Below are 14,231 nucleotides of genomic sequence, written 5' to 3' on the forward strand. Positions count from 1 at the left end.
AGGGGGGGGCTGGGGGAGTGGGCAGGGCCAGCAAGAGGCACATGCGCGCTCGTCTGACGGGCCTAGGAGGGCTGTCAGTACTAAATATGTATTACTCCAACTTGGATTATAGGTTTTTAGAGTGGCATTATACAATGCTAGATCTCTCTTTTCATTGCCACAGTTACTGAAGTAAGCTGTCTGAACAAGGAGCTCTTTATAAGTTAAAAGCAACATAATAATATCACCACGTTATTGTTAAGGAGGAAAATCTTTGTGTAAGTTGCCTTATCCCTCACCTCAGGTTCTTTGTTAGTGGCCAATACCTACATCATTTTCATCTCCTCGCAAGATGCCGACTGATTCTGCACCAGAATGCTGGATTTAGCTGCTTTTTTTAGTGACTTATGATTAGTGGAGCTTAAAGCAGCTCTCACTCCAATAAATAAAATGATGGTGACATCTGAACATTACCAATGCAGAGCAGTGAAAGGTTCTTTCCATTATAGCAAGTAGAAGGCTCATGGCAACAGCTCATATGACAGGCGTTCAGTAATTATTGCTTTGTGTCAGTCAGCAGCATGCATCATATTTTAGATATCTGTGCATAGGAAAGTATTTGGATAGATGGCAAGCTTCATAGAGTGATGTTTCTTTGCTTGCAGGTTTCATGATCAATTCAGCAGGGGAGGGAATGTTTATTATTACTGCAGTAGGTCGTGACAGAGTGTAGATTAACACAACATGTCTGTTAAAGGAATTACAGAGAATAAATTACAAAGGGCCTTTTATCTTGTCCATTTAAGTACACAAAAGAGAAAAGTGATGACAAAAGGGATTGATACTCAAATGTTAAGGCAGAAATACTGAGATGGTGCCTGTAAGTGATACAAGTGACTAAAGATGAGCCTAGATGCAGGGAGGGGTTTTGAGGGACAGCTGTGAAGAGCTTTTTCCGTCACTGCTTCTGGCTGAAAGCACTAAAACAGTTGGGCAGTGCCTCTGTTTAAGCCATCAGTTAGAGTTTCTCTCACCCAGCACCGTCCAAAAGTTCTAGAAGAACAGTTTGCCTCTCAGTCATCATCAGACTAATAAGCTCCGAAAGCTGTGCTGGGAACACCAGAATGCAAGCATGGAGTACAGTCAAAAAAGCCTCAGTCAATTATGCCATGGTAATATCAAATCAACGAATTCACAGTTTGACTGCTTATGGCAGATGGACGAACACTTGTCGGTTATCTAGTGCTGAGCGAGAGTCAGATTTATTTCCAGAGCTTGTTTCTATCACTTCTCCTGACTGATGCTGCAAGGCAAAGTATGCATCTGTGATTTTTCAGATGTGAAAGATACCCAGCTATCTTCTAATGAGCTACGGTGAAGTCCATCAGCAACATACTGTCTAGCTTTTAGCTTATTTTTGCTGAAGAGTAGTAAGAAATGAATACTAATATCTGGCATTAGAGAAAATATTTGCAATAGTATTTCTCCATGGCAATAGGGGCTGTTTGAGTTTGCAAGAATGTGAGCTGCCAGATCTCAGCCACACTGTGTGCACATGGAAAGTTGGTTTTCTATTTATAATGTGCACTTGGAATTGCCCCATAAGGTAAGGTAAGCAATCAGTTTGGGGCTAAGAGATCTGTATTGTAATCATATAGGAAAATAGGAATTGCCTCTCTGGATCAGACAACTGGCCCATCCAGTCTGGTATTGTGACCCTGGCAGTGGCCATTATCAGCTGCTTTAGAAGGAAGGTGCAAAAAGTCCATAATAGACAGTTATTCATTCTTATTGAGTCAGGCTGGGTTCCAGTAGAACAGTAATGTGCACATGAACTAACCTCCATTTTTGGTCCAAAACGTCTACATTTTGTTATCTGACACTTGTTCAGTAGCTTCCATGAAAGATCAAAATGATTCCTTGAAGAAGCTTCTACATGAAGAAAATAACAGCCCAAGAGATTGCACTAATTTGAAGTATTTCTTCTTTTTGAATGTATATAGCCTAAACTTTCCCCATAGACTGAAATAGCATAAATGTTTCTGATGAGCCAGAACAAAATCCCAGGACTCAACCAACTTTGACCTGCATGGATCTAAATTTGAACACTGCATCCTGTGCCAGTCTCAGTCATGTAGCCATGCATAGGTCAAGACTGGCCTCAGTATTACAAGTTTCCTCACACTGGTATCTACTTTTTTTTCTTGAGAAAAAGTAGAATATAATTGAAATGGTAACATTTCATGAAAATGTATCTATTTCAATGTCTATTTTCCATTAAAAATTCTAGAATTATTTGAAATCAAATCAAATCAGGGTTTTTATTTCATTGTATTTCAAGGAGGCCATGGATGCAGGTGTCACGGTGGATGTAGTCTTTCTGGACTTCAGCAAGGCCTTTGACACCGTCTCTCACCCCATCCTAGTTAAAAAACTAGGTGACTGTGGCATCGATGCCTACACAGTCAGATGGATTGCAGATTGGCTGAGGGGTCGCACTCAGAGGGTGGTGGTGGATGGGTCATATTCGACCTGGGGGGAGGTGGGTAGCGGAGTCCCCCAGGGCTCGGTCCTGGGGCCTGCGCTGTTCAATTTCTTCATCAGCGATCTGGATGATGGGGTGGAAAGTAACCTGTTTAAATTCGCTGATGACACCAAAATTTGGGGGGAGGTGAGCACGCTAGCAGGGAGGGAGAGATTGCAGAGGGATCTGGATAGGTTACAGGGGTGGGCTAACAGGAACAGGATGCGTTTTAATACGGACAAGTGCAGGGTGCTGCACTTGGGCAGTAGGAACCAGCAGCACACTTACACAATGGGGAACTCCCTACTCGAGAGCACGGAGGCAGAAAGAGATCTTGGAGTCATTATTGACTCCAAGATGAACATGGGCCGACAATGCGAGGTCATGGTTGGCAGGGCTAACCGGACCTTGTCATGCATCCACAGGTGCATCTCGAGTAGAGCCAAGGAGGTGATCCTCCCCCTCTACGCGACGCTGGTCAGGCCACAGCTGGAGTATTGTGTCCAGTTCTGTGCGCCCCATTTCAAGAGGGATGTGGACAACATGGAGAGGGTCCAGAGGAGGGCCACCCGCATGATCCGGGGACAACAGGGCAGACCCTACAGTGAGAGACTGCGGGACCTGAACCTATTCAGCCTCCACAAGAGAAGGCTGAGGGGGGACCTGGTGACCGTCTATAAACTCACTAGGGGGGACCAGAAGGGTTTGGGGGAGACGCTGTTTCCCCTAGCGCCCGCTGGCATAACAAGGAGTAATGGGCACAAGTTGATGGAGAGGAGGTATAGATTGGACATCCGCAAAAACTACTTCACAGTTAGGGCGGCTAGGAGCTGGAACCAACTTCCAAGGGAAGTGGTGCTGGCCCCTACCCTGGGGGTCTTTAAGAAGAGGCTGGATGCCTACCTGGCTGGACTCATTTGAGTCCTGTTTCTCTTTTTGGGGTTTTTTTTGTTCTCCCGCCCTGGCGGGGGGGTCAGGCTAGAAGATCTACTAGGTCCCTTCCGACCCTTAATCTATGAATCTATGAAACTATAAATTCTTCATTTATTTTAGGTTTTCCTTTTGATTTTGGCAGTTAATTTAGAGGTTAATTTTTTTTTCAACTTGTGGTACAGGTATCATATCTTGCCCTGTGGGCTTTTGATTGGCTAAGTGCATATTGTTTCATAAAGGATGTAAAAAATAATTAAATGAAATATTCTGGTAGGATTAGAGTCATATTTTAGCCATGATGGTCCAGGAATTATGAGAGAAGCAAGATTTTTTTCTGGGTGATATCTTTTATTGGACCAACTTCATAGTTGGATAAAGTTAGACAAGCTTTCAGATGCAAAACTTTTTTTCAGGTCACCTGAAGATACCCAATTAAAGATGTCACCCAAAATATCACGTCTATTCCATGAAACATTTTGACATTTCAACACAAAATGTTCTATTTTTATATTTTTTCACATAAATCCTTCGTTTTAACATTTTTTAATGAAACTTGTCAAATGTCAGGATGGAAAGTTTGAACTATTTTGAAACAAATATATTTTGAAATTTCCATTCCCCCAAAGAATTTGGAATTTTGTATTTTAATCCCAAATCCAGATGAAACAAAGTTTCATAGTGGTGACATATTTTTCACAAAAAGGAATATTCCTTTTCAAGCCATTTTTAATCTCAGTTTGGAGTTTTTTGGAAAGGATTTTTTTCCTAGAATAATTTTTTTTCAGGTAATCAGGAAAAATAAGCATGGCTCACATATCTCATGTAGGAAAAGCAGTCCTGTTCATTTTCAGATACTTCAATCTTATACACTAAATAGAACAAAAAAATGCTACAAGGAAAACATATCAATACAGTGAAGTTACTGCAATGGTCATTCTAGGAAGGACCATTTTGGTAGAGAAAATATAGCAATGGATTATGGAAGTCTAGGACTTTTAAATTTTGGCAGTGTTGATTTTTTGTGTTCCAAAAATGGGTCAATTTGGTTCTCTTTGCATGGAATTCTTGAGCTGAAATGTTGATGTGCATTTTACTAAATGCTTGCAAATGCTTTTGTAAAGTTCATTGGTCTGTGGCACCACATACCACACATTCAGCTGTTCTCCACACTACAAGGGAGTAGCGTGTTTTATTTTGAGGGGGGGTTTACCCCTGGATATTCAGGGGTCAAAAAAACCCATGCCAAAAAAATAGCAGAGAGGTGCACACTCGGGCAGCGTGTGCTGCTCAAAACCAGAGTCTGGCTAGCCGGAGCTACGCTCCAACTGTTGGCTAAGTTCCCTGTGGCAGGATCACCCCTGCTGCAGCCCCCGGAGGCCCCACAAGCCCCAGGTAAGGCTGCTGGGGCCAGCCCAGTGCTGGCACCAGCCTCCCCTACCCAACCCGGGGTAACTGGTCATGTGCCAGAGGGCGCATGGCACAGGTGTTCCCCAGGGACAATTAGTGGCAACACAAGGTGTCCCACTGCTAATTGTCCCTGGGGAACAAAATGTCCACACGTGTGAATGTGGCCCAAGGCTCTAATTCTGCACTATATCCAAGAAGAACTCAATGCCCCTCCGGGGAAGGTATGAACCAATGTGGCTTTAAAGCAATGTTGTACTCCCAAGTACTAGGGCCATTAAGGTTCAGGTTGCTAGTCTTCAGTCTGTTCTAATTTGTATTAGACATGAGCAGCTGAGGTTCAGTTGGACTTATTTGGATTTGTTTTATTTCTTGTGCTGGTAGCTGAGAGGCTGGAGCCTCTTCAGTGATTTTGCATAACCTGAAGTTTCCCTATCCCATGGGATTTTTTTTCTGCACCTCCCATAGGAATCCTCCATTGTCTGGATTTTGATATCAGGGGTTAGGATACTTTGTTCAAGGGGGGTAATGCCTAAGAAATAGCAACAGTGATAACACTAGTTTTACTGAAGAATCTTCTCCATATGTTATTTTTTCTAAAGTGTTCCTAAAATGATGGGCAGCATTATAAAACCACTATATAGGTAGAGTGGATAAATTATTTTATATCTATGCTCAAAGTTAATTAAATGGCATATACGCTAAAGAATCAGGCAGTAAGAGCAGCAGTGAAATTTCTAGCTTCAGCAATGTTCCTTTTATAGCGATATTCATATCTACCACAAAGCATAATTATCCAGATCATTTTCCTCAGTTCATACATACTAAATTCGGTAAACAGTTTAACAGACTTACAACGTCTGGTGTATAGTGCTGTCTTCAATCTTCCCTTACCGTCACATCTGCAAATAAAATCTTCCTTTGTGACTCAATTTCCATCTACTTTGGGTTTCACGTATATTGTGTGAATCTATTTGGTCAACCACAAATGTTAAGAACTAAGTATCCTCTATGGTTAAAAATAAAACATGGAATGCAGAGAATGCTGGCATTTATTATACTATGTAACACTGAATTGACATTGAGTACACTTATTTCCATTCTCTCCTGCTTTCATTTGTCATTGAGGAAATTCAGTCCACTGCTGTGTCATTGTTATAATAATCTCAGACTTCTGGACACCAGTCAGATTATGATGGTCACACAAAACAAATGTTCCATTCATCTTGGACAGGTTTTGCTTCTGAGGTACGTCTTCATTTGCAGTTGATCTGTTTTGCTTTGCTGCTGGCATGTTGACTTACAATTGCTATTTCCTGTTGCAGAATTTTAGGGACATTCTGCTCTAGAAATACAACCCATGAAAGGGATGTGGTTAAAGTATGATTATTTATAGTGGTTGTATTAAGGTTGTAATTTATAGTGCAGGTGGGTATTAACTGTGTTCCCTCACCTGGTTAAAGCCTTGCCTATGTTGTAACCTGATCCTATAACTCAGCTGTATTTGTAGTGCAGATAGAACCTTATATATCCCCCAAATTGAGTAAGTTTAGCATAACACCTGATTTTAGTATTCCTAAAACAAAGAGTTTACTGCCATTCTATGGTTTGAACAGTAGAGGTCTTTTCACCACCCTATGCAGTTAACCTTTTATTTACCATTTCTTTCCTACAACATTTTAAAGGTCTTTTTTCTTTCCACCCCCACAGTTAGAACTCTCATAATCTCCTTTTGCTCTTTTTCCAAGCCTCACCCCGAATACACGTTGTCCCTTCTGGTCCATATAAAATGTAGCTACTCAGGACGTGACAACTTACAGATAGCAGGCCAGATTCAGCTTTCAGAGCCTTTGGATCTAGACCCCTGAGCTGTCTCCACCATACTGCAGTGAGCCACCTCAAACTTACTCATGGCTCCAACTATGGACTACAAATCCCAGAGGCACCTGGAAGCAGGAAGAAGAAATGATGAGCAACCATGTAGAGTTCTGCTGCTGTAAGTCTGGACTGCAAATCCCAGAGACCTTGGGAGCAGCAGGAAGAGGAAGCAAACACACAGCCCACGCTAGCTACGTGCCAGAGACCTATGCTGTAGCATCCCCTGATTTCTGGCCTGAGACACTGCAGGCATGTGGTTGCATTTCCTGAATTAAAAGTGACTGTCTGTCCAATTGTTTCTTGATTTAATCTCTGCATTTTAGACTAACTCACCCCTACTCTATAGCCTACTATTCTTGTGTTCTAGACACCTATCTTTAATGAGCTAAGAAACCCTTGTATACACATTCATTGTCATAGATGTTCATTTTTCACTTGATTAAGATTTCACATTTTTTGAAAGGGCAGTCCTGTAATATTTTGTTAGAATCTATATTTTGTCTGTTGGTTAAAGGATTCCATATGACTCATTTACTTCTCTTCGAGAGATTGATATTTGGATTTGTTAGGTGGCAATGGATGGATGATATAAAATACTTTTTGGCAATTTACAAATGAACTCACTTTTCCTGCGCTCCCACCCCTCTTTCTGTTTGCTTTCTGCAAACATTAGAATGATCGAGTTTTACTTGCATGGATGCTCATGGAAAGCAAATTTTAAGCTTGCACGCTCGAATACTGCCATATAGCAGAAGTGCCAGGTTGAGATGACAAAGCTATGCTGGTGCCTTGAGCCTAAACTTGCTTAATGAGGGACAAAATTCTTCACCCACTGCTGCTGCGGCCATTTCTCTTCATTGTGCTCTGTGCAATTAGTATGTTTAAAAGGGACAATGCTTGCCATACCTAGGGGCAGAGTTTTCCAAAAACTCTATGGCCCTGGCACATGGGAAATTACACAAAGATCTGATTGTGCCTTTAGCAACTATAATTGTGTGTGTACATCCAATTTTTTGAGGTGAATGTGACGAAACTGAATAATTCTGCACCCAGACAACAAATCTTACAGAACCGTAATGTTGGTTGGACTGATGCCTTAGGTAGTCTGTCTAGCCCTCTCCTGCAAATTACGAAATGTGGTGATAGTGCATATCTGGGAAAATCTATGCCTCTGACTTCTCTGCTTGATAAAAAAGTTATGCTTATCTGGTTAGCTGCTGGAAACAAGGGAATGTGGTTTCTATCATTGTTCATAACTAAAGTAACCCATATTTTGAATACTATGCAGCAAACATGCATCAAATTGTTCAGTCATCTAAGAAGTAAAATAAATAAATAAAATGGTCAAGTGCATTTGAATTGCAGATAAATCTGAGGAAATCACAGTCTATATGCCTATATTCAGTGAACAAAAGAAAAAAGCTGCACAGGATGGACAAATTATCAGGTGAGAATTAGTCACTCAGCTCTACGGTTAAGAGCGGCTGGTGCGTGTGTGTGGGGGGGCATTAAGTAGGTACTTTGTCTGCTGGTACAGGCTTCTAATCTTGAGCATCAATCTTCACTCACTAAAATAACTAGCAAAGCCTTTCCAAGTGTACTTTATTCAGGAAGATGTTTTCTGAGGATATTACAGGAATTCTTGATTTTCATTTGTCTTTGTCTGGGTCTGTGAAATAAGTCTGCCATATTGTCCGTTTCATGCTAATTTAAAAATATATTCATATATTCCTTTCAGATGTGGAATCTATGAAGGACTGTGCTGCCGATCAGACATTGCAGTTAACGATAGAGATAAACAAATCTATTGAAGATACTGCAATAGTTTTTTTATATAAAAATAGAAAGGCTACACTAATTAAAATGCACATGAAATTAACTGTTTTTTAGGCTCAAGTCACTTAAAATGTTTATAAAATAATGTTTGTCCTGTGATGGGGGAAGATCATGTGGCCAGTCACAGTGCTGGCCCACCCCTTTATCTAGGGAAGTCCTCCCTGTCTCTCCTGCCATGACTTGCTGTTCAATAATACAAAATGAAATAAGCGGGAGGCTGCCCATTTATAGTCCCAATGCCATGGGGTCTACACACAGCTCTGACCTTCCCTTACTGTGTCCCATGCCTCGCAGATGGCATCCAAAATTATTAGTTGCTCCAGCCAGAAGCTGGGCCAAACTCTGCCCCTTGCTGGGCTTCTCACACACTACACACAAACTGTGCCCCATCTCACAGGGCCTCACTCACTCCACCCCCTCTCACAGGGCCACTACCAACCTGCCCTGCTCCTCTTGAATGGCCCCTTTCACTCCTGGCGATCCCTCTGCAGCCCTTTGGGTGCCTCCTGCAGCCTACTCTATGGGTGACAGTCCTTGTGCCTAACACTAGGCCAACTAGCCATTAGCCCCTCACCAGGCACTAGGCTCTTCCTGCCCTGCCTTCTGGGGACATTCTCTACCCCCTCCTTGGGGCTAACTCTTTGCCCCCTTCCTGGAGTTTGAAGTCTTATACCCCAAGGGACTCAAGTGTCTTTCCCTTGGCATGCTTGACCCCACTGTGTGTTCTATCACCACTGAGTAGTAAGGGCTAGGTTTATAAGGCACCCTTACCCACCTTTCACTGGGGAAGCAACTGGCCTGGCATTTCTGAGGAGCTGCCTTGCCACAGGCAGCCCCACCAGACCATCCTTCCCCAGCAGGGTGCAGTTTCAAGTCATACCCAGGACCAGGAGCTTCCTGCAATCCCCATAGTTCCTGCCCTTACCTCCAAGATGTTCCTGAGCAGCCGCTCAGCCAGATGTTGTGCTGCCAGCTGCCAACAGCAGACTGCTTGGTCAGCCTTGAGGACCTGAGCTAAAATTAAGTCCACTCAGCCCTCTCCTCCAATAACATGGCTCTCTCTGGGTCATGTGACCACCTCATCAGGGCTGGCCTGCACCTGCTGGCTGCCCTGCTGCCACTCAAAGCCCTTAAAGTGACAGGCACCAAAGGTGCTCTGTTATGTCCCAACAATGGGAATCGGAGAATTCAGTTCAATTCTATGACTTGGCATTCATACAGCAGTCACTGTGGGCAAGACACAAAATGTCTCTGTACCTTAGGTTTCTGGAAATCAAGAGGCAAGTCTTGATTCTGGTCTTGACAGTTTGTGTCACTTGACCTTGAGTGAGTCATTTGACTTCTCAGTGCCTCAGTTTCCCTACTTGTAACACAGGGATATCAGCACTTGGATCTCCCAGTGATTTGGGGAGGCTGAAGTCATTCATGTTAGTAAACTGCTTTGAAATGATATCCTAAGGGCCTGATACAAAGCCCAATGAAGCTAAAGGTAGTACTTCTGTTGACTTTCTTTGATCCAGAGCCAAAGGAATGGGCTTTGAAACAAGACCTAAAAAAAGGAGTTTATAATGCGAGTCACAAGAAATGAAGGCCAAGCATGTAACAGAGATGTCAAAAAGGTACCCAATATGATGCAGGTGTCATGCTAACACGTAGGCAGGGGGGAATATTTTCATTCTTTTATTCCTTTGTCTTCCAACTTTACATCCACTCAGGATTATGGCTGAGTTCACTGTGGGTCATGCCAGGAATATGTATTTTGTCAAGCACTATTCCTGGGAATTATGCCAAATTGTAGGTGACTGCAACAGCCTGCATGGACCCACAGGAATACATAAAACCAGCAAAGGCTATAATCTTTCTTGTTTCTCCTTATGGCTGCAGGGGGAAAGGGAACATCAGTTTTCAGGAGGAAATGGTTTAAAATAAGTGTCACATGGTGAGTCGAAGCTGGAAGGCAGATACTGAGGTAAGTCCTGATGGAACTAGTGGTCAGTGAGATGAATTACTGAGTAGCTTTAAAACCATATGCAACATGGACCTGCTCTGCAAGGAGCAGGACACTTTATGCAAGCCATTCAACTCTCCTCTCACATGTGCCCCTCAACTAAGATACTGGGCAAGCCAAACATTTGCTGGACTAGGACTTAAAAAATATGGGCTGATCTACACCACAGTGCATGCCTACACCACAAACTCAAACATGCTGCGTTGTTCCATGCACGCCACCTCCCAGAAGCAGTCACAAAGCTCTGTGAGTGGTCTAATTAGCTCTGGTAACTGACAGGGCTACACTGCTTTGCATTTCACAAGGTAGCATGTGTGGATCAGTGTAGTATGTCTGCGGACACTGTTGCCTGTACAGTAAGTTTGTGGTGCAGACATTTCCTTAGGGCTCTCTCTAGAGTCTATAGGGTAACTCACCCTGCCCACTTCTATTATGAAAGATCATACGGGAGACAGCTAACATTGTGGGGGAACATGCCAATATGCCCACAAAGACCTACCTGTCTCTGAACATAATACCTAAGAAAAATATTTTATTATATAAGCATTGCTATTTTATTATCTAAGTATTATTTATAAGTATTTAAGTATTGTTATTAATTATATAAGTATTGGTGTTTTATTATATAAATATTGGTCTAGTAAAAGGTATAATCTCTGAACCAAGAGTCTTAGAGTTTTGCATTTCTTTCTGAACATAATAGGCACTATAAAGATATGCAGGTAAGCAACTATACCAACGGCAACAAGTTTGCATTAGCTACATATGGTACTTCTCTCTGTTTTCCCATGTTTGAACACTATTGCTCTGAAAAGAATAGGTCCCAAATAAGAGGAACCAGTGAAGCAAGGGACCATTGGGAATTAATTCTGAGGAAGCTGCTATGTTTATTTTTCTGTTCTGCTAAACAAAGCAAGATGAAAGTGATTTGTGTCTCGCACTTTGTAAAGCTATTTGTCTGGTAACAGGGCCACAGTATGCATGAATACAACCCCCAGTGTTGTGGGCTGTTGCATTTGTGAATTTTTCGTATTGGATCTGATAGCATGGATTTGAAGTTTGGGAGTTAAAAAGATTTGGATTAAGTTAATTTTCACATGGTCAAATTGCATTGTAAACTAGAGGCCAATGCTAACTTCTCTGGATTTGTACATTCTTATGGGTTTGATGAAACATGAAATACTGCATGCCTTTTCTAGTAAATATGGTTCGAAGAGCAAGTTCAAAATTTCAGGTAAAACAAAATAGACTTCAGAGTTCATGCTGCAGTGTAGTCTTGAACACAAAAGTAGCCCTAGCATCTGACAGTTTTATTTAACTAATGCTAATTTTCAGTACCACTGATGTTGAAAAGCTTCTTCTGTTCTATTACCTCCTAGAAGAATGCTGTGAAGAGGCTATCTTACCTTAGGACTACAGAACTACTCCTTTGAGTTGTGTGCAGTGCCTACAAAAACCATTGCTGTTTTCACAGCACTGCATAACTAGCAACACAGCTAGGTTTGCTAACACTGCACTAGCTTTGTCTGGAGTCAGGATTTTCTTCCATGTATCTCATTAATAACAATAGGATATGATGATGATACAGCTCCAGCATTAGGGTGTCAATTTATTCTTCAGTTTCTTCTTTTTTCTACCTATCACAAAAATATGGACCAAATCTATTTCTGCAATCAGAAAGGAACCCTTTTCTGGAACATTATGCCATAAAAGACATCAATACAGAAAACAAATTTAAATGGTAAATTAACCCCTCCAGCCAATGTACATTCTGGCCCAGTGCATCTACATCCAGAACAAAATTTTCTAAAGGAATCTGTATGGGAATAGATCTATTATCTAAGGTATAAATAATGGGCTTCATCAGTCATGTTTGTGCATGAGAGAGACTGCAGAAGGGGGAAAGAGTGGACAGAAACAGTGTGAAAGGAAGGGTCTCTATTAAAAGTGTCTCATAGGCAGCCAGATAGTGTGTCTGCATGTAAACCTGAGAAAGCACAGTTCATCAGATACCAGTAGTTTAAATGTCCAGTGTTAATGAACATGGCATGTATGTGTGTGTATGCACACTCGGCACATGTGTGTGCATGTACAAACAAGCATAAAAAACTAAAGGATGTCTGGCAGATGCACTAAATTTATTCAAATGCAAGACAGGATTTGTTTTTCTTCAGTCATTATGAGGAAAAAAAGTCTTCAGATTAATATTACGCATAGTCTGTACTACTACGTACAATTAGGTGCTGCTTAAAAGTGTGTTTATGGAATACCTGTGCTAAACCTTGAATCAGTTTATTAATTCAGGATAAACAGTCTGTGGGTAACCTGTTTAATTTCAAGGTAATTGTTTTCAAAGTTGTTCCTCACTTCCATGTCACCAGGGAAAGCAGGGTCTGACAGTAAGGAGAGCTGTAGGGAGAATAAGTTGGGGGTAAGCAGGGGGTAAGGGGACCAGCTGACCACCCAGATTTATTTTTCCTGCTGTAGCAGGGGGACAAATTCAAGGTGAACCTCCAGTAATTAGATTCCATACCAGGAAAGTTATAATAAATGTATAAATTTTCCACATATAGAATCTAATTATTGGAGGGTCATCTTATTTGATGAAATATGGTATTGTATGAAAGCCCTTGTCTGAAACAGTGTCATCAACATTCCCACCTCTCATCATCCTCACAACTGACTCCTTCTCCCAGGGGTTGGCCCATGTGCTGCCCTTCAGGCTGTCCCACAGCCTGACTCAATGCACCCCCTTGGGCTGTGCTTCAGGCTGCCCCTCAGCCCTACTCAACCCGCTTCCAGGCCCTCACTACCACACCCTCCATGGGGTTACACATCTACCCCCTTCCTCTGGGGCTCCAGGGTTTTCCTTCTCTGTGGAGGTTTAGGTGGCCATAGCCTGGCTCCTTTGTACCCACAGTGTTGTGGGGATTAGGGGTTAAGGTGCCCCAACTCACCTTTTACCAGGTTGGTAACTGGCCTGGCATTTTCTGGGGACTCCCACGCCACCAGGAGCCCCACCAGGCCACTCATCCTCAGCAGGGTGCAGCTTTAGGTCATGCCCAGGACCAGGAGCCTCCCGCTCTTACCTGTGAGATGTTTCATACAGCCTTTCAGCCAGGCAATGTTTCTGGTTGGGCTGCCAGCAGCAAACTGCTGTATTTATACAGGCAGCCAGTGTTTAAAATGGCTGCCGCAATCAAGCACCTGCTGGCTGCTTGACTTATCCCTTAAAGTGGCAGTAACTGCAAGTGCATTGCCACAATCAGATTTAAATCATTGTGTGTAGAGTACAGTGGCATCCACATCTAAGTGCTGAATTGACAAAGTTCATGCTTCAAAGACTTGCAGTCCAATAGCACCCTTCAGAATTGTAGGAAACCACTGAGGGTTTAGTCAAGAAGTTTTGTTAATGTGATAAAATTCCAAAAGTTGGCCCATAGGCTTCTTGCTTCTCATACAGCATCAGCTTTCCCCTGTCTTGAGGATTTGCCTGGGAAACATAAATCTTAAACTTTAGGATTATAATAAAATACAGCAGTACAGGCAGTCCTCGACTTGCAACGTTTCGAGTTACAACTTAGAGCATTTCTAAATTGACACCCTATTTCAACTTGCTGACGTCAGTTTCAACTTTACAACACTTGATCTGATATGACACCACACCAG

At 42.3% G+C, this 14,231-nt stretch overlaps 1 long non-coding RNA gene across 1 annotated transcript; it reads left to right on the forward strand.

Annotated features, from left to right (window-relative positions):
- Positions 1-6,838: 6,838 nt before the first annotated feature.
- Positions 6,839-14,226, forward strand: LOC109291574. Its single transcript, XR_002095893.1, has 3 exons — positions 6,839-8,165; positions 10,439-10,523; positions 14,190-14,226. It is a non-coding gene; the product is annotated as an uncharacterized LOC109291574 (long non-coding RNA).
- The last annotated feature ends 5 nt before the right edge of the window (positions 14,227-14,231 follow it).

Source organism: Gavialis gangeticus, unplaced genomic scaffold (assembly GCF_001723915.1).
Source record: "Gavialis gangeticus isolate Ggan-Ray unplaced genomic scaffold, GavGan_comp1, whole genome shotgun sequence".
NCBI classification, from domain to species: Eukaryota; Metazoa; Chordata; order Crocodylia; family Gavialidae; genus Gavialis; species Gavialis gangeticus.